Source organism: Lepisosteus platostomus, chromosome 22, assembly GCF_059453375.1.
Source record: "Lepisosteus platostomus isolate fLepPlt1 chromosome 22, fLepPlt1.hap1, whole genome shotgun sequence".
NCBI classification, from domain to species: Eukaryota; Metazoa; Chordata; class Actinopteri; order Semionotiformes; family Lepisosteidae; genus Lepisosteus; species Lepisosteus platostomus.
This window is the reverse complement of record NC_142632.1, coordinates 2,558,265-2,585,530: the sequence shown is the minus strand read 5'-3', so window position 1 is coordinate 2,585,530 and position 27,266 is coordinate 2,558,265. Positions and strand designations below refer to the sequence as shown.

The 27,266-nt window shown below is 43.7% G+C and overlaps 13 non-coding genes across 13 annotated transcripts; 6 read left to right on the top strand and 7 right to left on the bottom strand.

Annotated features, from left to right (window-relative positions):
* Positions 1–1,291: 1,291 nt before the first annotated feature.
* trnan-guu (transfer RNA asparagine (anticodon GUU)) lies at positions 1,292–1,365 on the bottom strand. The gene has a single exon. It is a non-coding gene; the product is annotated as a tRNA-Asn (tRNA).
* Positions 1,366–3,674: 2,309 nt separating this feature from the next.
* trnar-ucg (transfer RNA arginine (anticodon UCG)) lies at positions 3,675–3,747 on the top strand. Its single transcript has one exon. It is a non-coding gene; the product is annotated as a tRNA-Arg (tRNA).
* A 6,459-nt stretch (positions 3,748–10,206) lies between these two features.
* On the bottom strand, positions 10,207–10,280 carry trnai-aau (transfer RNA isoleucine (anticodon AAU)). Its single transcript has one exon. It is a non-coding gene; the product is annotated as a tRNA-Ile (tRNA).
* Positions 10,281–11,866: 1,586 nt separating this feature from the next.
* On the bottom strand, positions 11,867–11,948 carry trnas-cga (transfer RNA serine (anticodon CGA)). The gene has a single exon. It is a non-coding gene; the product is annotated as a tRNA-Ser (tRNA).
* A 1,389-nt stretch (positions 11,949–13,337) lies between these two features.
* On the bottom strand, positions 13,338–13,419 carry trnas-uga (transfer RNA serine (anticodon UGA)). Its single transcript has one exon. It is a non-coding gene; the product is annotated as a tRNA-Ser (tRNA).
* A 963-nt stretch (positions 13,420–14,382) lies between these two features.
* On the bottom strand, positions 14,383–14,464 carry trnas-gcu (transfer RNA serine (anticodon GCU)). The gene has a single exon. It is a non-coding gene; the product is annotated as a tRNA-Ser (tRNA).
* An 8,838-nt stretch (positions 14,465–23,302) lies between these two features.
* On the top strand, positions 23,303–23,419 carry LOC148643118 (U5 spliceosomal RNA). The gene has a single exon (XR_015929332.1). It is a non-coding gene; the product is annotated as a U5 spliceosomal RNA (small nuclear RNA).
* A 391-nt stretch (positions 23,420–23,810) lies between these two features.
* On the top strand, positions 23,811–23,927 carry LOC148643117 (U5 spliceosomal RNA). The gene has a single exon (XR_015929242.1). It is a non-coding gene; the product is annotated as a U5 spliceosomal RNA (small nuclear RNA).
* A 391-nt stretch (positions 23,928–24,318) lies between these two features.
* On the top strand, positions 24,319–24,433 carry LOC148643116 (U5 spliceosomal RNA). The gene has a single exon (XR_015929342.1). It is a non-coding gene; the product is annotated as a U5 spliceosomal RNA (small nuclear RNA).
* Positions 24,434–24,826: 393 nt separating this feature from the next.
* Positions 24,827–24,943, top strand: LOC148643115 (U5 spliceosomal RNA). The gene has a single exon (XR_015929358.1). It is a non-coding gene; the product is annotated as a U5 spliceosomal RNA (small nuclear RNA).
* Positions 24,944–25,333: 390 nt separating this feature from the next.
* On the top strand, positions 25,334–25,448 carry LOC148643114 (U5 spliceosomal RNA). The gene has a single exon (XR_015929361.1). It is a non-coding gene; the product is annotated as a U5 spliceosomal RNA (small nuclear RNA).
* Positions 25,449–26,207: 759 nt separating this feature from the next.
* Positions 26,208–26,349, bottom strand: LOC148643113 (U4 spliceosomal RNA). The gene has a single exon (XR_015929472.1). It is a non-coding gene; the product is annotated as a U4 spliceosomal RNA (small nuclear RNA).
* A 233-nt stretch (positions 26,350–26,582) lies between these two features.
* Positions 26,583–26,696, bottom strand: LOC148643112 (U5 spliceosomal RNA). The gene has a single exon (XR_015929316.1). It is a non-coding gene; the product is annotated as a U5 spliceosomal RNA (small nuclear RNA).
* Positions 26,697–27,266: the final 570 nt, after the last annotated feature.

The following is a 27,266-nucleotide window of genomic DNA, read 5'->3' as shown; positions in this document are numbered from 1 at the left end:
GGACGACGATTTTAGTCACTGCACTTTGAATAGCATTTTTACTCCAGTTACAGGAGATGCACCAATGGCCCTTGACCTACGCTCTTACCAATGCCTTGAACATTCAAACAAAACAGCCCTCAAGTCCTGCGGTTTAATATAACACTGTTACGTGTCGAGGCAGTATTTTTCTCTGTCCTACCGTTGAGACACGGGGCGTATATGGAAACGAACACATGCTACGGATCGTCTCTAATCGGTCCCTACAGTTGGAAGGCTCCTTGAAGCGTGCACCCCCATCATTCATCTTTGCGCATCTGTGAAAGGTAGACTCTTGAGCAATGTTTGAGCCAGCTCTAAGGCAACTAGTGCTATTGGACAGACACCTCTGGAAGATCCTAAGAGTCTCTTAACACCACTTCCAGCAGCAAGCTTAATTGTTCGCTGGAGGTCTCCCACCCAGGTACTGACCAGGCAAAGAATCACCAGTACATTGAATGAGGAAGTTAATCCTGAAATCCAATTACATATCTCAAGGTAAGACAAATCCATAAGAACATGTCTTAGTATTACATCGTTTACATTAGTATGGCACTGAGTTGGAGCTCCTCTTTAAGCTGTGGTTTAGTTTTGCATTCATGTGTTTCTAGAGCAGTTATTTATGGGGGTGGGTGGGTCTTTCACAGAGGCTCAGGACAAATCCCCCGCCTGAAAGTCTAATGTGTGCGTTCAGACAGTCACAGGTCAAGAGCCAGGCAGGAGGACAATGGACAGATGAGCCAACGAACTAAAAATAAAAGAACAGATATGAAAAAGCCACCATCTTTTTCTTTTTGACATTTTCCGACTTTCATGCAAGCCAGGACAAAGTTGCTCGTAGCTACTTGTGGATTCAAATACTCTATCTTTGTGTGCTTTGATGAGTTTTTGCAATTTGATTGTCGTCCTGTCAGCCTGTTTCTGTTTTTTTTTTTCAATCTAGGGATGGAAAGTATGAGGGAAATGATGGAGCAATCAATAACCGCTCCGGAAAAATGGCAGAAAGAAATGGTCCGTCACTAAGGACATTTGTGAAGCAGAGGAGTGACATCACCACAAAGGCGACACATTCTGCTGATGGTTTTGGTGAATAATGATTGAGGCGCGTTAAGAGAAAGGTAGCTGTGTCAGCATGCGTAGGCTGCAAAGGATCAAGCAAAGGTTTACTCCATGCTGAAAAGAAAAGAAAAGAAGCACAACGTTTCGACTGTGGAGCCTTCTGCGCCATCTTCTTTAGCGGTGATGATGTTTACATTGGAAAAACGGAGACATACGTCCCTGGGTGGGCTTGAACCACCAACCTTTCGGTTAACAGCCGAACGCGCTAACCGATTGTGCCACAGAGACTGACGGCCGCTTGTACTCCCTACATTTGCAGGTTTATGGTCAAAGAAAACAATCACTTGCGCTTCTTGCAGCCGGCAATCTTTTTCCACTGACAACCAAGAAATGGATTTCATCTTTCACAAGCTGTATGGATTTCTTCAAAAACAAGTTATTCCAGAAAGGAAATGAATTCTTGCATTAAACTGAACCAAGCTGTACGTTTGTCTGAAATGAGACATTCGGCACAACAAGACACGGAGAGAGGCACCGCTGGTATTCAGACCCAGGATCGCCTGCTTACTAGGCAGGCACTTTAAGCCACTAGGGAACAGCGCCAGCGGAGCACCGCGCTTTTACAGACACTTGGACACATCTGCGTTCGGTGTGCACTTAACCTGCTCTCTGAGCCCGTTGCCTCCGTCCCATTTAATAGCAGAACTGACGCCAAGAGAAATGATGAGAAATGGCATTTATCGGGCACTTTTCATGTCCAAGGAGCTCAATGCCCTTGACACCTCCCCAAGGCGACAGAGCTGTGCATTCTTTGGCGACACCATTTTTTCTTTTGTTTAATTTCTATACTTATTGATAGAATAAAAACGATATGTCATGTACTGTAAGGGAAATGTCTCTTTTCATGGGGAAAGCTAGCACCAGCAAATGTTGTGTTTAGAAGAAGTGATTTAACATGACACGTGACCTAATTTACCGGAGCAAAAGCTCACCCAGCAAGCCCTGCTTTACTTCTACAGGAGAGAAGTACTGTAGAGTCTGCAAGATGTTCAGCTGGGTAGCTACGTCAGCATGCCTCGGCTGCAAAGGAACAAGTAATAGGTTTATTGCATGCTGATGTAGCGGCGAGGCTTATTAATAAGGCAGAATTAAGTGTTTCCGAGCTTCCCAAATGAGGCCCCATTTCTCTGTTCATCTCTGTGGTGCAGCCACAGAGAGACTATTCCCAGGGTGATTTAAGGTCCTAGGACAGCTCCCAAAGGGGGATGCACTTAGCTAAGCCTGGCTATCATGATCAATGGTCATCCATTGGCGCCTATCTGTCTAGGGAGTGCCAGTTGGACATCTGGACTGCATTACTAAGTGTCAGGAGTAAGTGACTCATATCTCACCTTGATCAACCAATCAGGGACTGGTAGGGCCGAGTAACCCACGTGGGACTCTGATGCCCATGGAACTTTCAGCCAATCAATGAGCTGAACGAACCGGTCCTCTTCCTGACTTGCTGGGACCCACAGTCATCTTTTCTCCTGTGCACAAACTTTGCTAGTTAAAGCCAACACTAACTAGCCGGTCAGTGAGCATCAGCAGCGCACCGTCGCAAGCCGCACAGCACAGCCTGGCACTGAGCCAGAGAGCGCGGATTGGACAGCAACAGCCTGCAACTGTTTCTTTGTGCCCGCAGGAGATCTGAATCCCCAAAGATTGGATGAGTATTTAACTTCAATGCATTACAGCTCGAGAATTCAATTGTTATCCCAACCAGTTGATATCAATTTAATTCCTAAGAGTTATGTACTTGTTTGAGTATCTAATGTAGAAGTTATAACTAAGTTCATTTACGAAACGGTCTTAATGAATGATATACTGAACGTATGTCCTCTTGATATGTGTAACACTTCGTAACTGACTGAATATATACCTTTTGTATTCTGATAACCCTCTCGATAAGATCTGTTAGTTTTATATGCATATTCTATGTATTAATAAATGTATCCTCGTGTATTAGTACCTGTGTGTGTGCGTTGTTTGAGTTATGTCGCATGGTTGGACTCTAAAGCCATCAAAAGAATCAACTTTGTGATTTACTGCTACAATTAATAATTGTCTCAGTAAATGCCCAAACCCTACAGAACTGGTGCCTTCAGAGAGCCACTATGATTACATATTTGGCGTCCCTGAACCGGTTTTCTTACATATTTGGGGTCCCTGAACGGCTATGAATCACTACACTGAAAAGAGAAGAACGGAACCACAGCGTTTCGACTGTGAGGTCTTCTCACACCTGAAGAAGCCTCACACCTGTTAAAGGCTCCATGGTTTTCTTTCTTCTCTTTTCAACATGGAATACACCTATTGTCTGCAAGATGTGACAATTTCATGGTGTTTTGGAAGAAAACCTTTTTTCTTTGAATTCAAAATCAATCAGAATTTCAGCACGACACATCAACACTTTTTCTGTTTTAAGGAGATGATATTTTAAACCTGATAAAAATAGTAGGAAACACAAGTTTCTTGCTGTGAAAATTTAGATGGGGAAGTGTACTACTAGTAGCAGTGTAGAGCTCTCTGTGGTGGAGTGCAAGTGCATGTCCTATGGGCCAGTGGCGTAATGGATAACGCGTCTGACTTCGGATCAGAAGATTGTAGGTTCGAGTCCTGCCTGGCTCATGAGGCTTTTAAACCTCTCAGGTTCCTCGGTAACAGGTTGCCGTCATGTATATGAACTATAGAAAAGCATTTGCCACAACCCGTAAATTAGCACGCAAGTGCGGGCTAGTGAACACAGAACTGTATGGAGATCATCTCCAGCTCCGAGCTCAATTGCAATGAAAAAACATGCAGAACAGAACTGGAGAGCAGCTGAATTTGTGCTCGGTAGGGTGGGGAGGACTCAGCATTGCTATTGTTCTAATTGGCATGAACTGCAGGGGATCTGAATCAGAACATGTCAGTTAGTTCGATCATTGCGTCAATATGTAGGCCACGTTAATACAGAATTATTACTTTGTCTGTCTCGTCTTTGTATATAGCTGAATGTCCCTGACAATTTCATGTTAGTTTTTAAGAACGACATTGGTGCTAATAGATACACATATAGCATATAAGGAACACGTAAAAGTTTAGTCCATGCTGAAAAGATAAGAAAACCGCCACAACGTTTCATCTTGGAATAAATCTTTACTTGTTGTTTTGCAGCCTACCCATTCTGACCTAACTCCTCCCTTGAAATTCCCTAACAGATAAGGGTACGTAACGGTTCATGCGATGCTCAGTTGCAATTTGTCCCAAAACAAACAAGAACAGCAGCTGAGGGTTTGAGTTTGAACATGCACTGTATTAAAGCAGCTTTTATTTCCATTGATAAATGCTATATATTCCTACAGAGATTCTCCAGGTGAGTAAGCGATTCCTGTTTCTGTTTCTATTTCTGTTTCATATATATATATACAGTATATATACAGTATTGTACTATTATTATATAATTCGTTACACTGTGGCTGTGTTGTGTGTGTTAAGCTGCTGTTGCTCTGCAATTTCCCTCACGGGATCAATAAAGTATCTATAAGAAGACATTACCAACAACGACCACAAGATGGAGATATTGTCTAGACATTACCAACAACGACCACAAGATGGAGATATTGTCCAAAGAGGCAAGAAGGGCAAAGCCGCGATAAGGTAAAATCATTTTTTGTAAGAGATTGGTGTCAGAATGCACATCCGTATCCCAAACAGAATCTCTAGTAAAATATGATCATTTGTGAAACAGGCAAATGAGTGTCTGCTACAATATGATTGCTACAGATGCAGCCATTCAAAATGTGCGGGCGATACTGCATTATTTTCCGGTACGCTGTACGCAGTCTACCGCGAGTTACCGGTAAATACCGCGAGTTACCGGTAAATACCGCTAGCAAAATAATAGTATCCGGAATTTCCGCAAGGTGGAGCTAATAAAGCTCAACTTCTCATGTTTGAGCTGTAGCCATCAAAGTCTTTAATGAAGATATTACTAATAGTATTAATAATAAATGACCTTGGACAAGCTGTAAACTCAAAGTATTGCCCTGGTCCACATTATTTTTTTCACTGACCTTCTTTGTAAAAGTAACACCACAGCATTTCGCAATCACGCATTTTTTTCCAATCATGCAAAGTACAGTAATTTTTGAGAATCGATTCACCATGCCTTTCACATGCTCATAAAAGAGATTGATTTAGGAACATAAACATATTACCGTATGCAAACTGTACTGTATACAGTTTGTATATGTATATGTATATGTATATGTATATTTAATGTCTTAACTGTGCCCGTTTAAGTATTGAATATTTATATGGAATTTTACCACTGAAGGGAAATCTTAGTGCCTGAGCATAAAAAGAATAGGAGCGTAATGCAACGCGTGTGAAGGCCATAAACGATATTAATTTTGGAACATAAACATACAGTATATGGCTGGTCTCGGTACTTTAAAGAAAACATACACGAAACATGGTTTCATTATGACCAGAATCGGTCTTGAGATATTTTTAACTTGATTTACAGTATTTGAGAGGTATGTCTTGACACCGATACTACGTAAATACTCCTCACGTATATGTTTCTAGGTTTATATTATGCATTTCATACGGTCAAATTGCTTTTGAGCAACTGATAAGAAGCGCGAAACGGTATGCCCAGGGCGTTTTAGTTTTTGTTTTGTTTTAATGCAGTGCAGTGGATTGATTAGAGATATCAAGTACATACAAGTCATTTTTTAAATGTTGTAGTTCGTCTTGTAAAAATGTTACGAGTACATCATCTGTCAACAATTACACAGGTTCTGTTTCCATATTGCGGTTTTTGGTTACGTAATACTATTTTCTAATTTCACGTTGTGAATATATGATTTGGGCAAACAGAGCCGCAAAGAAGTACATTATGGGTTGTTGTTGTTTTTTTGCAGTTTTATCTAAAATAAGCGATGCTTAAACCTTTGTCTGATTCTTGTGAAACTATCCACACGACAGTTACCTAGGAGTTGACTTCAGTGATGTCACTGATGGGATGTTTCTAAAAATCCATCCTCTGTAAAACATCTTCTCTAGTTGTTCTGCATATGTATTCGCTAATGAAGCTGTGTGTTCTGAGCCTGGTTCTCTACATTTCTGTATGAACCAGCTTAGAGGGCTAAAGACAGCTTGTGTTTAAATTGAGTGTAAGGTAATTTATGCTTCTAAAGTCATGGTCAGCATTTATTATTGTACTGTGCTGTAAACTTCTTCTGTGCCTAATTACATTATTTTATAGTCGATAATGTTTCTGTAGTGCTTTTTCAGCCCTCAGCATGTGACTGCGCTGGTGGTGCTGTGGGTTAGGTTCCTGACTCCTATGTCACATGGTCTGTGGTTGAATCTCATGGAACTATGACTTTAATTTTTAACAAACATTTCTTTGAAAAAATGAAACATTTCCCTTGGTCAGAGATTAAATAAAACCTCACTCGCATCAAAACAAATTTATATTTCTAAATATCACAACATGATCGAATTTACGTCTTTTTAATAACAATGAATAGTCACCTATGCGTTACAAAATAAACATTTATATTGATTTGAATCGAGTTTTGATTTAAATCGTAAACGCGTGTTTAAAGGCGATATACTGTATAAAAGCGCTGATTCTTATGGAATGTGTTTGGCCGGGGATTCAAAAAAATTATTTTTTTTAATCGCGTATCTAAGGAAAATTGCAGTATAACTTTGTTCATGCACAAACAGTGGCATGTTACATTATAATTTGGGTGTCTCCTCTTGCCAGAAAGCTCTAAATTGGATTTTGAGTGCGGTTTTTGACTTTTTCTAAATTGCAACCCATAAATAAAGCTGATACAGTTTAGACTTACTGTATTCTAAACTGTATTACAACATCACATTGGACAATGCAACGTAAATTGCAAAAATGCACTTGGAATCTGTCCAAGCCCTACTACGAAAATTATTAAAACTGCGACACTTATCATTCATCTTTAAATAAACTTTATTTTATATAGCGTTTTAAGCGAATAGGTAATTAGATTGCTCATAAACCTAATCGCTTTTTCTACATAAACACAGCGTGATTGCTCTCTGAAAATGCTTTTTTCTTTATATTTAGGCTCAGATTTCAACTATAGATTGTATTATTATAAACTTTCTTGGAAAAATGTCTTTTATGTAAACCATGTTTGCTATTAATTCATTTAGGGCTAAAATACGTTCATTGTCTTCCAATCGAGTCGAGTTGACATTGGAAGCTTGCCACGCCCGGACTGTTACACCAACGCATTAGCATGTTGAAGCGATTTCATTGAGGAGGCCATCTACTAGTTAACACTGTACTTCCTACTTTGAAAACACCTGTGAAATTGGTTTAATTCGTCACAGCCAGCACTCCGGCAGAGAGGGGGGTTGTACTCGTTAATGTCTGATGACATACAAGTGGAAAGATTACAGATTTTAATCGTTTTGTTTCTGAACCAGGGAAAATCTGATCATGTTTCTCTATAACAATAATAAAAAACTTTATTTTAAATTATTTTACATATCCCGCTTGCACATCGCACGACTTTAATAAATCTATTCTTTATTAATACTAAATAAATAATACTAAAAATACTACAGCAAAGAGGTCACTTGATTTTTGGAATAATTCCAAATAGCACAATGATCCACTGGCATTCCTGAAGTCTGTTTAGTGCATAATCTTCCAAATACAATCACTAAGCAATTATAAGAATTATACCATCCTATTTCTTTGTGATGTCCTGTAAAAACTAAACCTATTTTTATAAGGCTTTTACTCAAAAGGTTTCCAAACACACAAAGCATTTGTGAAGTACTATAGTATTTCTAAAGGTTACTGGTACAACATCAATCATTAAAGCTTAACAATAAAGTTTAGATTGCTGACTATGGACTAACTACATTAACTAACTGCAATGCAACATTATACATTTTACAAGAATATCTGGTTGAATTCTTGCATTTGTAGCCAATTTAATGTGAGAGAAATAAGCCAATTTAATTATTTCACAAAAAATAATGTAATATAAAATGGATGTTTTTAACTTTATTGTAGTGTTTTAGAAACTAATATGTCTTCAAAAATGGTTGTTTTTCACTCCTAGGAATGAAAGCTGTTGTTATATGATGTTTATTTTCAAATTTGGAAAAATCAAAGGATTCTAGCTTTCTCCCCTTGCAGGCATCGGACACAGAGAACCTCATGGTTTTCCTAAAAATCATTTTTTATGTTCCCTGGTGTTCCAAACTTAGTTTTAATTTGTTATTATGTTAAAAACAGGGTAATAAATTTCTAATTGGACTATAAATAATGTCATATTGTCTGCTATAAAACTGATGTTTTCAACTCTATTGTAGAGATTCTAGAATCATCTAATAGAGAATTGAAATAAAAAAAGGGCATAAGAAAACATTACCAACAACGACCACAAGATGGAGATATTGTCTAGACATTACCAACAACGACCACAAGATGGAGATATTGTCCAAAAAGGCAAGAAGGGCAAAGCCGCGATAAGGTAAAATCATTTTTTGAAAGAGATTGCTGTCAGAATGCACAACTGAATCCCAAACAGAATCTCTAGTCAAATATGATCATTTGTGAAACAGGCAAATGAGTCTCTCAGGTGCCCATTGCTCATTTTCAGACACATTTATGCAATACTTTCACCATGCGTTGAGCAATAGGGATTAAAGATACCAGAGGTAAGGTTTAAAAGTGATTCTGAGGTGCAACACATCAGCAATACAGCTAGGCATCTGAAATGCGGGGTTTGAGAGCCCTTCAGGGAACACCGTACCCTAAAGGTACCAGAAGTCCAGTAGTATAAGCATTAAGTCACTGTCACCCCTGTTACAATGTGATTGCTACATATCTTCATTTCTTTGGTTTTTAAGGAGTAAGAGTGCAGGGGGTCTAAATCTGCGATCCAGTGTGTTGAAGTATTTCACAAGATTACCTGTAGCCCGTATGGAAACAAATACTAATTCTGATTATTGCCCTGGGCATGTACCAATAAATCACTGAGCATATATATATATATCACTGTGTTGAAGCTAGAGACCTGTATGTAATATTATGGTGCTAAAATGTCATTTTCACATATATTAATGTAATAAATGATTGCTTATGCTTTATAAACAAATCTAATTAAAATAAATGATTAAGTTTTGTATTTATCTTGTACCATAGAACATGATTTTCTTTGTATTTCAAGCCCACAAAGTGTCCAAATGACGCACTACATGATATAAGGAAGATTATCACATGCATATCGGTATTATCTTTCTTATGAAAATGCATTCCTTTCATTACCTTTTACTTTTTAAAATGAACTCAAATTGTGTATAATGTAATAATTTAAGTAGAAGTGCTTCACTGCTCTATGCCGTCTGGAAATAAATCCTCAGACTACTTACTGCCCTGGGCATGTACCAATAAATTACAGGAGCACATCTATATATCACTGCGTTGAAGCAGGAGACACACAATCACTGCAAACACATCCTAAATACAGTGTTCTAGCACCTTTGACCTCATCCAGAACATATCATTTCTTGAAAGGGATTGCTGTCCGAATGCACATCTGAATCCCAAACAGAATCTCTAGTAAAATACGATCATTTGTGAAACAGGCAAATGACTGTCTCAGGGGCCCATTCCTCATTCTCAAGACACATGTATGCAGTACGTACACCATGCATTGAGCAATAGGGATTAAAGACACCACAGCTAAGGTTAGAAGTCATTCTGACTATATTCTAAAATATTGGACTCATATTCTTATGATGGCAGACATGATGCTGCGTTTAAAACCGGTGTTAATGGACATTATATGACTGTCAATTCTGTTTTGTTTTGGAGACTCTTGGCTGCCTATATGGTACACTGCAGCGTGAAGGAATTATTTTCCAAAACTGTGTCAGCTCAAAAGTTGTAAGAGAACCTCTCCAGCTGCTTTAACTCTCTTCATTTTTGTCATTTAATTGTCTGTCGGCACTATGTGGCAGCGTTGCATGACAACCCCTCTCACCACGGAAAGGAACCTAACAGCTTTGGTAAGAGAGGAGAAAAGGACCTGGCCAGTACGGGGCACGAACCCGTGACTTTGGCGTTATTAGCACCATGCTCTAACCAACTGAGCTAACCGGCCTCACGACAGTGGTTCTCTCTGTGCTGCAAAAAATCGAACTCAGGGAATTTCTTTTGCCCTCCTTTGAATAGAAAGCCGTGTAATTCAGTGTACGGGCTTTCTCATGCAGTTTCATGGTTCTTGTAACCCAAATCCTACACTGGCCTGAAGTGCCCCCCATTTCACAGAATTTTTCAGCTGATTTAAAATGTACCTAAAGGAGAAGCATTATTGAAGACGATCAATTACCAAGAGCTTTTGTCAAAGGTTTTGGTGGTCATTTTTAATGACCACAGAGCGATGTGACCTCGGTTTTACATCTCATCCAAAAGACAGCGCCCTTTTACAACACAGTGTCTCCGTCACTATGCTGGGGCATTGGGACCCGCACAGACCTCAGGGTGAGCGCCCCACCGCCGGCACCATTAACACCGCTTCCAGCTGGAAGCTTTGTTTTTCCCTGTAGCTCACCCTCATCCGGGTACTGACCTGGCTCACACCTGCTTAGCTTCAGTGGGTTTTCAGTTGCGAGTTGCAAGGGGATGCAAGTGATGGAGCAGCTAGCTGCAAAAGCCACTGCATTGGCGGGGAATCAAAGCCGAGCCTCCCGCGTGGCAGGCGAGAATTCTACCACTGAACCACCAATGCTCAGAACCCGGGCCTTCAAAAAAGACGCTTTTTTGGTGCTCTGTGCAAAAAGCGTCGACATCTGCTTCCAGCTGTAAAATGCCATTCGCGGACGCTGAAGAACTTATTTGCAAGGGAGCGGGTACAAGCAATTTGGCATTTTAAAACCACCAGGAACACCGAACAGGGGCGCTTCTTTGCTTGCGCCGAAACACAACGACAGGAGGTGGACAACGTAGTCGGCAGGATTCGAACCTCTTTCTGTCTATTATATACTAAATGTTCTCTTGTCTGTCTCTTGTTTGTATAGAACTGAATGTCCCTGACAATGTACTGTTAGTTTTAATTGAAGAACGGCATTTGTGTTCAAATATATCAGACAAGTTTACGTAACTGCTCATGCGACACTCAGTTGTAATTAGTCAAGAAATAAAGTCGAACAACAGCTGCGGGTTTGATTCTGAACGTATCAGATTGCAGCACCTTTTACTTCCATTGACAAATGATAGAGATTCGAAGAGAGATCCTTCAGACCAGCAAGCAAACCCACGGCTATTTCGGTTTTCTATCTAGGCAACGTTGGTGTCTGCAATAGCATACATGAAAGCGTGATGCAATTTCTGTGGCTAAATTTGTTGCACGTCATGCACAGTAAGAGTGTTTCTAACACCAAATAAAAAGTCAACAATTAGCGATCACGCCTTCTCCTCAGTTAACCCACTGAAACCCTTGCTGTTAACAGTTCTTTAATGCATGCTTTACGAGCACCTACATATTGTGTCGGTTCTTTCAGTTTTATTCATTAGGTTTTCAAAGGCATAAGTAGAACACCAGAGGTGCGAACGCAAGATGTGTGGTTATCTGAAGAACTCATTTCCATGGCAGCGGGGCCAAGCTATTTAGTGTTTTTATAGTACCAGGGAAGGAGAAGCGGCACTTCACCTTTGCCGCGCAGGCACAAGGAGACGTGCGGCAGACGCCGTAGTCGGCAAGATTTGAACCTGCATGGGGAGTCCCCAACGGATTTCGAGTCCATCGCCTTAACCACTCGGCCACGACTACAGCGAGGTCACCATCGCCGCATTCCTCCTTTAATCTAACACGGAGTGCGACGTGGCTGCGGAAACCTTTTCAAAGTCGCTCTCCGTTAAAAAAAAATAATACCTTTGACAAAATACGTGCCGGCAGACAGACACGCCTCAGAGGGTTTAAGGCTGGCTTCATGTCGGAATGATAAAGTCTCCCCGTCCGGACATGAAAATGCCACTTTGTTACACACAAAAAAAGAATCAACAACAGAGAAATGCCCACAAGCATTTGAAAAGCCGCACCACGTCGCACTTGAAATAGCTCTTACATTAGTGGTAGACGCAGGAATCGCATTTTTATTTACGCTCTTACCAACGCGATGGAAAGCAAAACAAAGCAAAGCAGAGCAAAACAAAACGAACAAACGAAAACCCTGCACATAACGCCGTTACGTGCCCAAGTGGTATTGTACGTCATCCTAGCACTGCACCCCGGGGCGTACGGTACATGGGAACGAGCACACGCCACGAATCGTCTCGAATCACTCCCTACAGCTGTAAGGCGCCTTGAAGCGTGCACCCCCAACATTCTTCTTTGCGCATCTGTGAAAGGTAAACTCTTGAGCAAACTCTGAACCAGCTCTAAGGAAACTAATCCGATTAGACGTAACTTTGACTCATCTTTTTACGCTCAGTGCTGGATTGCTCAAACTCCAGCTAGGGTTAGGGTTAGCATTACCACGCTACTTAGACACTTTGTTTACGCTCAGTGCTGGATTTTGGGAACTTCAGGACGAGTGGGAATTTTCTCCTATCTGTCCATTCTGTTTTGTTTTGGAGACTCTTGGCTGCCTATGTTGTACAGTGCAGCGTGAAGGAAACATTTTCCAAAACTGTGTCAGCTCAAGAGTTGTAAGAAAACCTCTCCAGCTGCTACAACTCTCTTCATTTTTGTCATTTAATGTGACACTCGATGTATAACTGGAGCCTCACATATGCAAATGGTGCGGCTCCAGTTCGACACCCAGTTCGACACCACTTTACAGTATATGACAAAAGCATGGCAAACTGTGCCGGACCAGCAGATAACTTCCGCTTATTTTGACCATATTAAACATTGGAAATCTTCCCACTTGCATTTGTGACACTTGATTTTGGCTCCACCTAAGAAACTCTTAAATCTTCTAACACTTTTCTCTTCTCCCGCAACACACTTGTCTGTCGGCACTATGTGGAAGCGTTGCATGACAACCCATCTCACCACGGAAAGGAACCTAACAGCTTTGGTAAGAGAGTAGAATTACCTGAAGAACTGCTTTCCATGGAAGCAGGACCAAGCGATGTAGCATTTTTATAGTACCAGGAAAGGAGAAGCGGCACTTCGCCTTTGCCACACAGGCACAAGGCGACGTGCAGCAGACACCGTAGTCAGCAGGATTCGAACCTGAGCAGGGAGTCCTCAATGGATTTCAAGTCCATCGCCTTAACTACTCGGCCACAACTACAGTGAGCTCGCCGCCGCCGCATTCCTCCTCCGGAGTGCGAGGTGTCTGCGGAAACCTTTTTAAAGTCGCTCTCCGTTAAAAAAAAAAAACCTTTCACAAGATACATGCCGGCAGACAGACACGCCTCAGAGGGTTTAAGGCTGGCTTCACGTTCAAATGATAAAGTCTCACCGTCCGGATGTCAAAATGAAACTTTGGCAGACAGAAAAAAAACATCAACAAACCACAAATGTGGACAAGGATTTTACAAGCTGCACCACACTGCACTTTCAAAAGCATTTACATTCGTATTAGACGCAGGAATTGTCCTTGTTTTGCGCGCTTACGAACGCCATACAAATAAAACAGGTCTACGGGTCTGAAACCTGCTCCACGGAAAACAGTTCTGTTGCGCTTTTGATCAAAGGGAGATTCTCTGTTCTTACTTTTTCATGACATAACACCCAAAGGGGCTTCTTTGGAGCTGGATTCCAACCAGCATCCTAAAGTTTCTTGGTCGTATCCTTTACAGTCCTCTGTTCGGTCGACATGGAACAGAAGGGGGCAGCTTTCCTCACACATACAGTGCAGTTCTGCATCAGACATCTAACTCGTTTCCTTAGCTTGGATTTAAGCCACGAAGCAGGCTTCTACTGTATAAACGTCTAGAGGAATCACAAACTATTTGAGAGGCCATCATCCCAGGGGGAACTGACAAAGTCTATCCCTAAACACCTAGCGCAGTCTCTCGAGAGACTGTCAAAAATCGCTTTCTCCGTTTGTGCTGCAAGTAAGTGAAAATGCGGTCTCAACCCAGAGCCACTTGGCAGCAGCGGCACGTAAATACTGTTACTGCCACTGCTCGATACCGACGTTAGCCTACTATACCATGTTCAGCCACCGCTAGAAAATGTACAGCTCTAGTACTGGAGCAAACAGAAGGAGGGCCAACATCTAACAGGCACACGTGTCAGACATAGAGAGCGCCGAGGATGGGATTCGAACCCATGCGTGCAGAGCACAATGGATTAGCAGTCCATCGCCTTAACCACTCGGCCACCTCGTCAATGAAACTGGGCTGTCCAGACACGGGTTGGCACGCTCCAGATGATCTTTTTCTTTTTTTTCCCTCGTACTCGAGGGTCCTTTTCCTGTTCCACATGCGATTTCAACATTTTCCTTGGGAGATGTCAAGCCAGCAAGCCACTGCTGTGGTTCAGTGGCCAGTGTGGAGTTCAGTGGCCCTGTTGTACACAGAAAGCACATTGAGCTCCTTGGACATGAAAAGTTCCAGATAAAAGCCATTTGTCATCCTTTCTCTTGGTGTCGATGTTGCTATTGTATGTAAAGGTGGCAACTTGCTCAGCGAGCAGGCGGAGCACACACCGAATGCAGATGTGTCTGAGTGGTGTGTCCAAGTGGCTGCAAAAAAACAGCACTCCCGGGGCGCCGTGGCTTAGTTGGTTAAAGCGCCTGTCTAGTAAACAAGAAATCCTGGGTCCGAATCCCAGCGGTGCCTTTTTTTGTGCTGTGTTCTCGAACAGAACTGGTCATTATGGACAACCGCATACGCCTAGACTTAATTAAATGCAAGTATTCATTTCCTGTCTTGAACGACTTGTTTTTCTTAAAATGGATGCAACTTGCAAAACATGAAATACAAACCTCGCTAATCAGCGCTCGCGGCTGGCAAAAAAAAAAGAAGTCAGCAATGTTTTTTTTCTTTAACCTTAACCCTGCTAATGGAGAAGAGTTAAACGACCGAGTCTATGCAGCTTAAACGGTGCTCACGTCGGGTTCTTAGCTGAAAGGGTGATAAATCCCGCTCACCCCAGTCCTTAATCTTTTAAAAGGATACAAAATTGAACCTAGTCGCCACATCACATACATCCTGTTCAACGATAAAAAGGTGACATCTATCCTCGATCCAGAGTAAATCCCACGTTGAGGGCATATTTTTTTCCACTTTACCATGAGTCGGGCTCGGCTGCACAGAGGCGAGAGCAGAGCAATGAGGTCACGGGGACAGGAGAGCCACACGCTGGCGGTTTAAACACGCGGAAGAAAACTGAGGGATCCACAGTATGTGGACCCTCCGTGCGCCATCAGTCCGCACTCCGGACTCTGAATCCTGCCATCCGAGTTAAGATCTAGGCGGAACCTGAGGCGCAGTTCTTTCTTAAAACGTAATCTGGTGAGCATTTCTAGAATCGTACTTGTATAGATGCAGCCTTTAATGTGTTGCTAGGTTAAAATTGATGACTTCTTGAACTTCAGTAGGCAACTGCCCTCTTGATTTTGGATTTAATTTCTTTATTACAGGGGCGCTTTTATGAAGACCGAGTCATGTTCAGGTACTTTGCTTGATGGAGGAAGCATATTTCGGACTCTGTGATCTGCTCACCTGGAAAGGTCTGCTGTACTACTACAAGAGAGAAGTAGAGTCTGGAAGAATGGACAATTTTATGATGCTTTGGAAGATAATGTTTTTTTTTTCTTTGAAATTGAAATGAATCAGAATATCAGTGCAAAAGACAAACTCTTGGTTTGGTTTAAAGAGATATGGTTTTAAAACAGACAAAATGTAGAAAACAGGTGTTTCTCACTTTTGGAAGAGAATGGACCGGGGGTAATATTTTACAAGTTATATAATAGTAAAATATTATATAATAGGGGTAATAGTCGCGAGGGGCTTCAGCTTTTTCGTGCTTAATATGGTGCGCTGTGGCCACGGCAGATATGGGATCTATAAAAGCCGAAAATTCTCCGATCATTGCCTGACACAGCTCCTCAAAGCTATTACAGACCTCAGGTCCTTGTCTAGACATCCACTCGTGGACCGCTCGGCTGGTAGTTTTCCTTACTAACATAGCCTTTTCCTGTTCGGACGCTTCGGGCATAAACTGCAAAGTATATCTCAGCTCATCAATGTAGGTCTCCACATTATTCCCTGACACTGTCGGGTCAAACCTTTCTACATCTTTGGCTAACTGCCTCAGGGAGTGGAGGTTAATTTTTACAGTTTCTCCGTGGGCAGGGAGACGGCCGTGATCAGGAGCAGGGGGTCTATGCCTGAATTGAATCGCCCTTGCGTCTCGCGCAGGACTCGGCGATCTCCCCCATGCCGATCCGACCACAGACCCTGGCCGGGAGAAACCTCCTGGGTGAGCGCTCCGGGCTGCTAGGTGGGCTGGCATGTAAGTGGGATCTAGCCTGTTTTGCTTCCAGTACGGCAGCATCTAACTCCTTTTGCCTTTCCTGGCTGAGCTCATTTAAACTCTCAATTTCTTTTTCTTTTTCTTTCAAGCTCGCTTCTAGGTCTCTCCTAGCTACCTCAGCCGCAGTTTCTCTAGCAGACAGGTCATCTAATTTACCTAAAACTTCCCTGAGTCTGTCTTCACTTTCCTCACTTTTCACTCTCTTTTCTCTGATTATATCCAACAACTCAACTCGCTCCGCCTTATATCTTTCTAGCTTTCCCTGAAGCGTTTGAAACTTTGTCAGCTCGGACAAAGACAGTTCCAGCTGTTTAGCTAGATTTAAGGCGAAACTAGATAGGACCTGAACTGCGTTCACAGACCCTCCTGTGTTAAGCTGGTTCGCTACCTTAGCTACTAAATCTACTTGCAGCTTCTCAATATCATCAAAGTTCAACTTTTCGATACCGCTCCAGTAACCAGGATTGTCGTCGCTAGAAATAGTACTTATAAGCGACTCCACTTCAGACATTTTAGCAGCCATTGTCATTACGTCAGAGAAACTTTAAGAGTATTACTTTTTTTCCTTTTACCAAAATACAGTATGGAATCTAAACACCCGAGCAGATGGATTTCCAATCAGCACACGTTACACTAAACGCTAGAAAACAGGGGGATTTCTTTACGCAGTTATCAGCACACCCGGTATTCGCGTATAAAAGCCACGGTGCTGTGCTGAACTTGAACTCACAGCAACATCAGTTATTCTGTGCGATTGAGTCTCATTTCATTCTAAACTCGCCCACCCAGGGACGCCATTAAATGTAGTGGTTTGATGGGTTTACTGAGACACTTATTAATTGTAGCAGTAATCACGAGGTTGTTCGTTGGGGCTTTTAGAAAATCAATCGCCAGAACAACTAACAACGCACACACACGGGTTCAATACACGAGATACATTTATTAATATAAATTGTGCACCAAACATATACTAGTCTGCCTGGATACGAGCGGCAGACCTTACTGTGAGGGTTATCAATATACAAGATATATAATCTCGAAGAGATGCAAACACAAAGAGATACACAACAGAGAATATATGTCAATATATATCGTTCGGTTACCAAATCGCTAATCAGTGTTATTACCCATTGTTACTCTAAACTCGGAAGTAAATACATTACTCATGAATTAAATTGATAACAACTTGTGTTGAGGTACAATTGAATTCTCGAGACGCAATGTAGAACATGGGGTTAACTTATCCACTGTGTATGGATTTGGAATTTCCCGGCACGAACACCAAACCAGCTGACAAGCTCTGTTGCAGCCTCTGTTCCAGCGGTTGTCCAATGGGCGTTGTGTCGGCGTCCTCTGGCTACCAGCCAACCAGTCAAGGTGCAGCTCGGAGTAGGACGGGCGGAGGAATCTGACTGCGGCGCGCAGGGCAGTCGTTGCTCCGAGGGGATCTACCAGCAGTCCGGCTGGCTAGTAGAAAGTCTCTATGCACAGAGTGTGACCGCGAGTCCTCACAAGTCACTCTTTTGCCTGGGAAGAAACTGGTTCGTTCCCGGTCCAGCGCTGCTTCTGAATAAGCTATTCAGGTTGTCGACGAGGGTCCAACTGTAGGCTGCCGTTGATCAAACGGAGCATTCACGTTAGTAGAATTCTGAGTACGTACGGGATGCTTGGCCTCGCGCTTAGAACAAAGTCCAAGTCCCTATGCAGACAACAGCAGTTGTCACGTGATTGTCTCTGAGGATGCACGAAAATGGCCAAGGAGAGCCCCGATCTGAGCTTGCACTCCCTTTTTGACCAAGACACAGATGTGTGCTGATTGGTTGAGAGTTTGGCGGGCATTGGAGACCCACGTGGTATTACCACGCCCTGCCAGTCCCTGATTGGTTGGTCAAGGTGAGATATAAGTCACTTACTCTTGACACTTAAGAATGCAGTCCAGATGTCCATTCAGCACTCCCTAGACAGATAGGCGCCAATGGATGACCATTGATCATGATAGCCAGGCTTAGCTAAGTGCATCCCTGTCTGGGAGCTGTTCCCTATCAAAAGAAAACAACTTAAATCAGTCTGCATGAATACTTTCTCTGTGGCTGCACCACAGAGATGGGGGGTGAGATGGGGCTTCATTTAGGACAGCATACCAACGCTTAATTCTGTCTTATTAACAAGCATTGCCGCTACACTTGTATCCCAACTTTTGCAACTCGCAACTGAAAACCCACTGAAGCTAAGCAGGTGTGAGCCAGGTCAGTACCAGGATGAGGGTGAGCTACAGGGAAAAACAAAGCTTCCAGATGGAAGTGGTGTTAATGGGCGCTCACTCTGAGGTCTGTACGGGTCCCAATGTCCCAATATAGTGACGGAGAAGCTGTGTTGGAAAAAGGGCGCTGTCTTTTGGATGAGATGTAAAACCGAGGTCATAGTGCTCTGTGGTCATTAAAAATGACCACCAAAACCTTTGACAAAAGCTCTTGGTAATTGATGGTCTTCAATAATGCTTCTCCTTTAGGTACATTTTAAATCAGCTGAAAAATGCTGTGAAATGGGGGGGCACTTCAGGCCAGTGTAGGATTTGGGTTACAAGAACTATGAAACTGCACGAGAAAGCCCGTACACTGAATTACACGGCTTTCTATTCAAAGGACAAAAGAAATTCCCTGAGCTTGATTTTTTGCAGCACAGAGAGGACCACTGTTGTGAGGTCGGTTAGCTCAGTTGGTTAGATGGTGGTGCTAGTAACGCCAAGGTTGCGGGTTTGAGCCGCGTACGGGCCAGGTCCTTTTCTCCTCTCTTACCAAAGCTGTTAGGTTCCTTTCCGTGGTGAGATGGGTTGTCATGCAACGCTGCCACATAGCGCCGACAGACAAGAGTGTTGCGGGAGAAGAGAAATGTGTTTGAAGATTTAAGAGTGTCTTAGGTGCAGCCAAAATCAAGTGTCACAAATGCAAGTGGTTGGATTTCCATTGTTTAATATGGTAAAAATAAGCGGAAGTAATCTGCCGGTCCGGCACAGTCTGCCATGCTTTTGTCATTTACTGTAAAGTGGTATTGAACTGGGTGTCGAACTGGAGCCTCACCATTTGCATATGTGAGGCTCCAGTTATACATCGAGTGTCACATTAAATGACAAAAATGAAGAGAGTTAAAGCAGCTGGAGAGGTTTTCTTACAACTTTTGAGCTGACACAGTTTTGGAAAATGTTTCCTTCACGCTGCACTGTACAACATAGGCAGCCAAGAGTCTCCAAAACAAAACAGAATTGACAGATAGGAGAAAATTCCCACTCGTCCTGAAGTTCCCAAAATCAAGCACTGAGCGTAAACAAAGTGTCTAAGTAGCGTGGGAATGCTAACCCTAACCCTAGCGTAAAAAGATGAGTCAAAGTAACGTCTAATCGGATTAGTTTCCTTAGAGCTGGTTCAGAGTTTGCTGAAGAGTTTACCCAGTGGGCACTGATTCGTCGAATATACGTATATTCACGGCGAAAATACGGCTATACGTATATATACGTCGCCTCGACGTATAATCAAAGTCGAATTGCAACCGTAAAATCGACGACATTAATAAACGCATATATAACGTCGAAAACACATCTAACACAGTGCCTGAGGCTTTTTACTGTATGTATCGTGTGTGCCGCAACTAGGAGTATACGGCACTCTGCACAGTGTACGAAGTAAATTATTTTCGCAGTAATTAATTTACACGTGTATAATAAATATAGTAAATATAATAAATTAATTACTGCGAAAATTACTTCGTACACTGTGCAGAGTGCCGTATACTCCTAGGTAAGTTAGGTACATCTTTTTGCCCAAAACTGAAGGGGCGACATTCCTCCCTCCCCCCGTGATGCCAGGCCTGTCCCCATCCTATTCCATAATGTCATTATACTGTATATAATACCATACAACAGTGACCGATCCTTACTAACTGCATGCGTTAAAATTGCACATCAGCTCATAGCAGGGGGCACATAGCCACGATGTATTATCAATGTTAAATTTCAACCATAATATCGACAACATTAATAAACGCATACGTTGAGAAAATATCGAACCCAGCATATTTTCCGGTTATATACCACAATGCATTGCTAGTATTCGTTGGTCACCATTTTGGACACGTTTTTCAAACGTAGAAGTATATCCGCAAATATCTCAGCAATCCTCTTTTGACGAGTAAGTATGAACAATAATAATACTATCTGAATACATACAGATCTTTCTTAATATTATTTTGATTAAAATAGTAAGTGAATAAGCAAAAAATGGCACATAAAAATAGTGGAGCTTTTTAAACGTCTGTACTTACTGCGCCCCATAAGAAATCGTTTGTCCCCGTTCAAAAGAGGTTGTGCGATGTCCTGCAGCGTTCGCAAAGCAAACCTTTGACAGTTTGAAAAGAGGAATTTATTCTGCTTCCTGTGCGTGCAGTAGTTACAAAGTTGAACGTCTTTACACGATCTGCTGCAGTTTTCAGTGGGCGGGCGTTGTCAAATGGCTTGGAAAAACGCACTGTGTTTCGGCTCGGCAAACATCGTGAGCAGTGTCCTGCATGTTTTCTGTGTATAGCTGTCTTTTAACGCATACAGAATTCATTCGAAATGGGGAATGGTGTGAATGGGGAAGATGACACTAAATCGTTTTGCCGTTTCTCTATTCTTATTCTATGTTGTACTTTCAAACTTTGGGTACTCTTTAATTAGGACAGACTTTATTGCTCAACTTCTATGATGCAAGCCAAATTTTATACATTTATTTCAGCTTTGAGCTTAGTAAACCGTTCATTTTTTAGATTATACTAAAGAAGATATTAATCATCATTAATTTGGGAAGTAATATTATATAATTTTCTCCTAGCTGCGGTGCTGAAGTCCCGCCCTAAATCAGCAGAAAAAGAAATAAAGGAGCACGCAATGTGTTACTTGAAGAATGCATATGCAAGGCAGGGGGCCAGGAGATCTGGACACTGAAAATACTAGGTTTTTGGTTCTAACTGTTAGGACAATTACACAGGGTTTGCAAATAGTGGACAAAAATCGTCTTAACTTCCATTGTAATATTTTTTTTCTTGGAAATATAGAAGTTGTACATTTTAAAATGTATATTTGAATCAAAATGTGGTTTTGAGTTAGTGTGTTAATGTAATTAGTTTGTGTTTGCCGTTACTATACTGTATATTGCCATATTACCAGAATTTGTAGCTGAAGTTTAAGACTAGTTGTGTTTTTTATGATTATTGCCCATATGTTGATTGTTGATTGATTGTATACAATGTATAATTTGAAATACATATTTTTCAGGTGTGAATGTGTATTTTCAGAATAAATTTCTAAACCAAATCATTGGGTTGATTTACTAGTTTCTACACCTGTAAAACCTAACTTTGATGTATAATAGACCTCTACCCATATACGTATAATAGACCTCTAAAGTTATCCGTATAATAGACCTCTAACCATATACATATAATAGACCTCTAAAGTTATCCGTATAATAGACCTCTACCCATATACGTATAATAGACCTCTAAAGTTATCCGTATAATAGACCTCCAACCATATACGTAGAATAGTCCTCTAAAGTTATCCGGAACTCCTACCATATATGTATAATAGTCCTCTAAATTTATCCGTATAATAGAACTCCAACCATTTACGTATAATGAACATCTAATCATAGACGTATAATTGACGTATAACAATAGACGTATATTAGAATTTCATTCTAGACGAATTGCAGACCACATTTAGACGTCTAAGGTATGCGTTTAATAGACGTATATTATACGTCTTTTGCCCACTGGGTTACGTCTCAACAGAAACGCTCTTTAGCTCTTTCAGTGTTATGCAGAGAACAGCGTCTGTCGAGATCACTTTTGAGTCAGCGCGAAACGCCGTGTGCTGTCAGTTTGATTTCATATTGCTCGTAGCGGCGCCCGGCTTTTGTCTGTCAAACGTTAGGTTGCGCTTCTTCATGCTGCATCGTCGGCATGAGTGGAGCTTTTTAAACGTCTGTACTTACTGCGCCCCATAAGAAATCGTTTGTCCCCGTTCAAAAGAGATTTTGCGATGTCCTGCAGCGTTCGCAAAGCAAACCTTTGACAGTTTGAAAAGAGGAATTTATTCTGCTTCCTGTGCGTGCAGTAGTTACAAAGTTGAACGTCTTTACACGATCTGCTGCAGTTTTCAGTGGGCGGGCTTTGTCAGATGGCTTGGAAAAACGCACTGTGTTTCGGCTCGGGAAACATCATGAGCAGTGTCCTGCATGTTTTCTGTGTATAGCTGTCTTTTGACGCATACAGAATTCATTCGAAATCATTGATTTCTCCAATTATCAAGGGTCCCTTAAAGGATGAGTCAAAGTAACGTCTAATCGGATTAGTTTCCTTAGAGCTGGTTCAGAGTTTGCTCAAGAGTTTACCTTTCACAGATGTGCAAAGAAGAATGTTGGGGGTGCACGCTTCAAGGTGCCTTACAGTGCGTTGTTTCCGACACAGTGTGGCCGGGTGTTTTCCGAGTTATCGCACGAATTGGGCACGCCCACAAGCCGAGAGCCGCAGGCGATGAGCCCGGGGCTGAACAGGCCCCACTGGCTAGTTTGTAAGGCCAGGTGCATTGCCAACCACGACCGGCAGCGCAGAGGCTTTGAAGGCGGTCTGGGCTCCTGCAGCTGTGCAGCCACGCACTCTGGTTTCTCTTCATCTCGTACAAATCTTTCGCCTTTTATTAAAGATTTCCGTGGAGAGGAGCATGAATAAGTTCCATGCAATTTTTGTGCTTCCCTGCCTTCGGGTGGGGCGCAGCCTGGCTGGTCAAAGAGAGAAAACAAAAACGTTCGCAATCACTCTTGTTATGGCAATTGTGGCCGTCTGCTCCGCGAGTCCTCGGTCTCCGGCTGTCTGATTGGCGCTCTTTTCTTTGGGGGGCGGGAAGTGTCCAGCCGCAGGGGATCTTGGGACCTCGCTTTGCATAGCGGCTTCCCAGAGTGCGTCGTTTCCGGCACAGTGTGGCTGGGTGTTTTCCGACTTATCGCACGGATTGGGCACGGCCGCAAGCTGAGAGCCGCAGGCGATGAGCCCGGAGCTGAACGGGCCCCACTGGCTCGTTTGTAAGGCCAGGTGTATTGCCAACCATGACCGGCAGCGCAGAGGCTTTGAAGGCGGCCTGGGCTCCTGCAGCTGTGCAGCCACGCACTCTGGTTTCTCTTCATCTCGTACAAATCTTTCGCCTTTTACTAAAGATTTCCGTGGAGAGGAGCATGAATGAGTTCCATGCAATTTTTGTGCTTCCCTGCCTTCGGGTGGGGCGCAGCCTGGCTGGTCAAAGAGAGAAAACAAAAACGCTCGCAATCGGTCTTGTTATGGCGATTGTGGCAGTCTGCTCCGCGAGTCCTCGGTCTCCGGCCGTCTGATTGGCGCTCTTTTCTTTGGGGGGAGGGAAGTGTCCGGCCGCAGGGGATCTTGGGACCTCGCTTTGCATAGCAGCTTCCCAGAGTGCGTCGTTTCCGGCACAGTGTGGCCGGGTGTTTTCCGAGTTATCGCACGGATTGGGCACGCTCGCAAGCCGTGAGCCGCAGGCGATGAGCCCGGAGCTGAACGGGCCCCACTGGCTCGTTTGTAAGGCCAGGTGCATTGCAAACCACGACCGGCAGCGCAGAGGCTTTGAAGGCGGACTGGGCTCCTGCAGCTGTGCAGCCACGCACTCTGGTTTCTCTTCATTTCGTACAAATCTTTCGCCTTTTACTAAAGATTCCCGCGGAGAGAAGCATGAATGAGTTCCATGCAATATTTGTGCTTCCCTGCTTTCGGGTGGCGGGCAGCTGGGCTGGTCAAAGAGAGAAAACAAGCACGTTCGCAATCGCTCTTGTAATGGTGATTGTGGCCGTCTGCTCCGCGAGTCCTCGGTCTCCGGCCGTCTGATTGGCGCTCTTTTCTTTGGGGGGCGGGAAGTGTCCGGCCGCAGGGGATCTTGGGACTTCGCTTTTCATAGCGGCTTCCCAGAGTGCGTCGTTTCCGGCACAGTGTGGCTGGGTGTTTTCCGACTTATCGCACGGATTGGGCACGGCCGCAAGCTGAGAGCCGCAGGCGATGAGCCCGGAGCTGAACGGGCCCCACTGGCTAGTTTGTAAGGCCAGGTGCATTGCCAACCATGACCGGCAGCACAGAGGCTTTGAAGGCGGCCTGGGCTCCTGGAGCTGTGCAGCCACGCACTCTGGTTTTTCTTCATCTCATACGAATCTTTCGCCTTTTACTAAAGATTTCCGTGGAGAGGCGCATGAATGAGTTCCATGCAATTTTTGTGCTTCTCTGCCTTCGGGTGGGGCGCAGCTGGGTTGGTCAAAGAGAGAAAACAAGCACGTTCGCAATCGCTCTTGTAATGGTGATTGTTGCCGTCTGCTCCGCGAGTCCTCGGTCTCCGGCCGTCTGATTGGCGCTCTTTTCTTTGGGGGGCGGGAAGTGTCCGGCCGCAGGGGATCTTGGGACCTTGCCTGCATAGCGGCTTCCCAGAGTGCGTCGTTTCCGGCACAGTGTGGCCGGGTGTTTTCCGAGTTATCGCACGGATTGGGCACGCTCGCAAACCGTGAGCCGCAGGCGATGAGCCCGGAGCTGAACGGGCCCCACTGGCTCGTTTGTAAGGCCAGGTGTATTGCCAACCACGACCGGCAGGGCAGAGGCCTTGAAGGCGGCCTGGGCTCCTGCAGCTGTGCAGCCATGCACTCTGGTTTCTCTTCATCTCGTACAACTCTTTCGCCTTTTATTAAAGATTTCCGTGGAGAGGAGCACGAATGAGTTCCCTGCAATTTTTGTGATTTCCTGCTTTCGGGTGGCGGGCAGCTGGGCTGGTCAAAGAGAGAAAACAAGCACGTTCGCAATCGCTCTTGTAATGGTGATTGTGGCCGTCTGCTCCGCGAGTCCTCGGTCTCCGGCCGTCTGATTGGCGCTCTTTTCTTTGGGGGGCGGGAAGTGTCCGGCCGCAGGGGATCTTGGGACCTCGCTTTGCATAGCGGCTTCCCAGAGTGCGTCGTTTCCGGCACAGTGTGGCCGGGTGTTTTCCGAGTTATCGCACGGATTGGGCACGCTCGCAAGCCGTGAGCCGCAGGCGATGAGCCCCGAGCTGAACGGGCCCCACTGGCTCGTTTGTAAGATCTGCGGCAGATCGTGTAAAGACGTTCAACTTTGTAACTACTGCACGCACAGGAAGCAGAATAAATTCCTCTTTCAAACTGTCAAAGGTTTGCTTTGCGAACGCTGCAGGACATCGCACAATCTGTTTTGAACGGGGACAAACGATTTCTTATGAGGCGCAGTAAGTACAGACGTTTAAAAAGCTCCACTCATGCCGACGATGCAGCATGAAGAAGGGCAACCTAACGTTTGACAGACAAAAGCCGGGCGCCACTACGAGCAATATGAAATCAAACTGACAGCACACGGCGTTTCGCGCTGACTCAAAAGTGATCTCGACAGACGCTGTTCTCTGCATAACGCTGAAAGAGCTAAAGAGTGTTTCTGTTGAGACGTAACAAGCTTGTTTCTTTCTACCATGATGTTACCATGACAAAATCTGTCTTTAAACACCTTGCTCAGTCTCTGACGAGACTGTCAAGAATTGCTTTCGCCGATTGTATTGCAAACCGGCGGAAGCGGGGTATTGGGAAAAGTTTTCAACTAGCAATAATCGCGCATCGGCTAAACCTCACAGGCTACGATACTGCCACTGCGCAAAGCTGACGGTTGCCAGGCAACCGCGTGGATCCTATGGAAATCGTTATCAATCGTCTCATGGCATGTCGTTGCTGTAACGCTTCATATTTGCGGCCGGACACTTCCCGCCCCCCAAAGAAAAGAGCACCAATCAGACAGGCGGAGACCGAGGACTCGCAGAGCAGACGGCCACAGTCGCAGTAATAAGAGTGATTGTGAGCGGTTTTGTTTTCTCTCTTTGACCAGCCCAGCTGCGCCCCACCCGAAGGCAGGAAAGCACAAAAATTGTATGGAACTCATTCATGCTCCTCTTCATGGAAATCTTTAGTAAAAGGCAAAAGATTTGTATGAGATGAAGAGAAACCAGAGTGCGTGGCTGGACAGCTGCAGGAGCCCAGGCTGCCTTCAAGGCCTCTGCCCTGCCGGTCGTGGTTGGCAATGCACCTGGCCTTACAAACGAGCCAGTGGGGCCCGTTCAGCTCCGGGCTCATCGCCTGCGGCTCTCGGCTTACCTGGCAGGGGAGATACCTTGATCAGCCTGTAGTTGGAGTAGTTGGATTGTTTTCTTGTTTTGTGGAAGCAGTGTTTGTTTTGCAGTTTGAGATGGCAACCTTTGGATCCCGCAAGAATGCTGTACGTTTTGAGCTTTTGGATGACCTGTTCATGGATCGTATGCAGTTCAGCAGAAAAGTGTTACAGAAGGAACTTGGCTTTGAACCTTGGCACTTGGATTTCATCTTTGCTCTCCCAGGTCAGAAAGCATTTGAGGTTGTATTTGGTACCTATCCTCTGTTTGAACAATGCGTGGATGTGTTTGAGGCAAAAAGAGGGAAAGTTCCTGCACTTGAGAAGATCAACTTGCAGCCTCTGACACAGAGAGAGAGGAAAACGGTGCATGTTGTTATGTTCTCGGAACTGGCAAAGACGGAGGACATTCACACC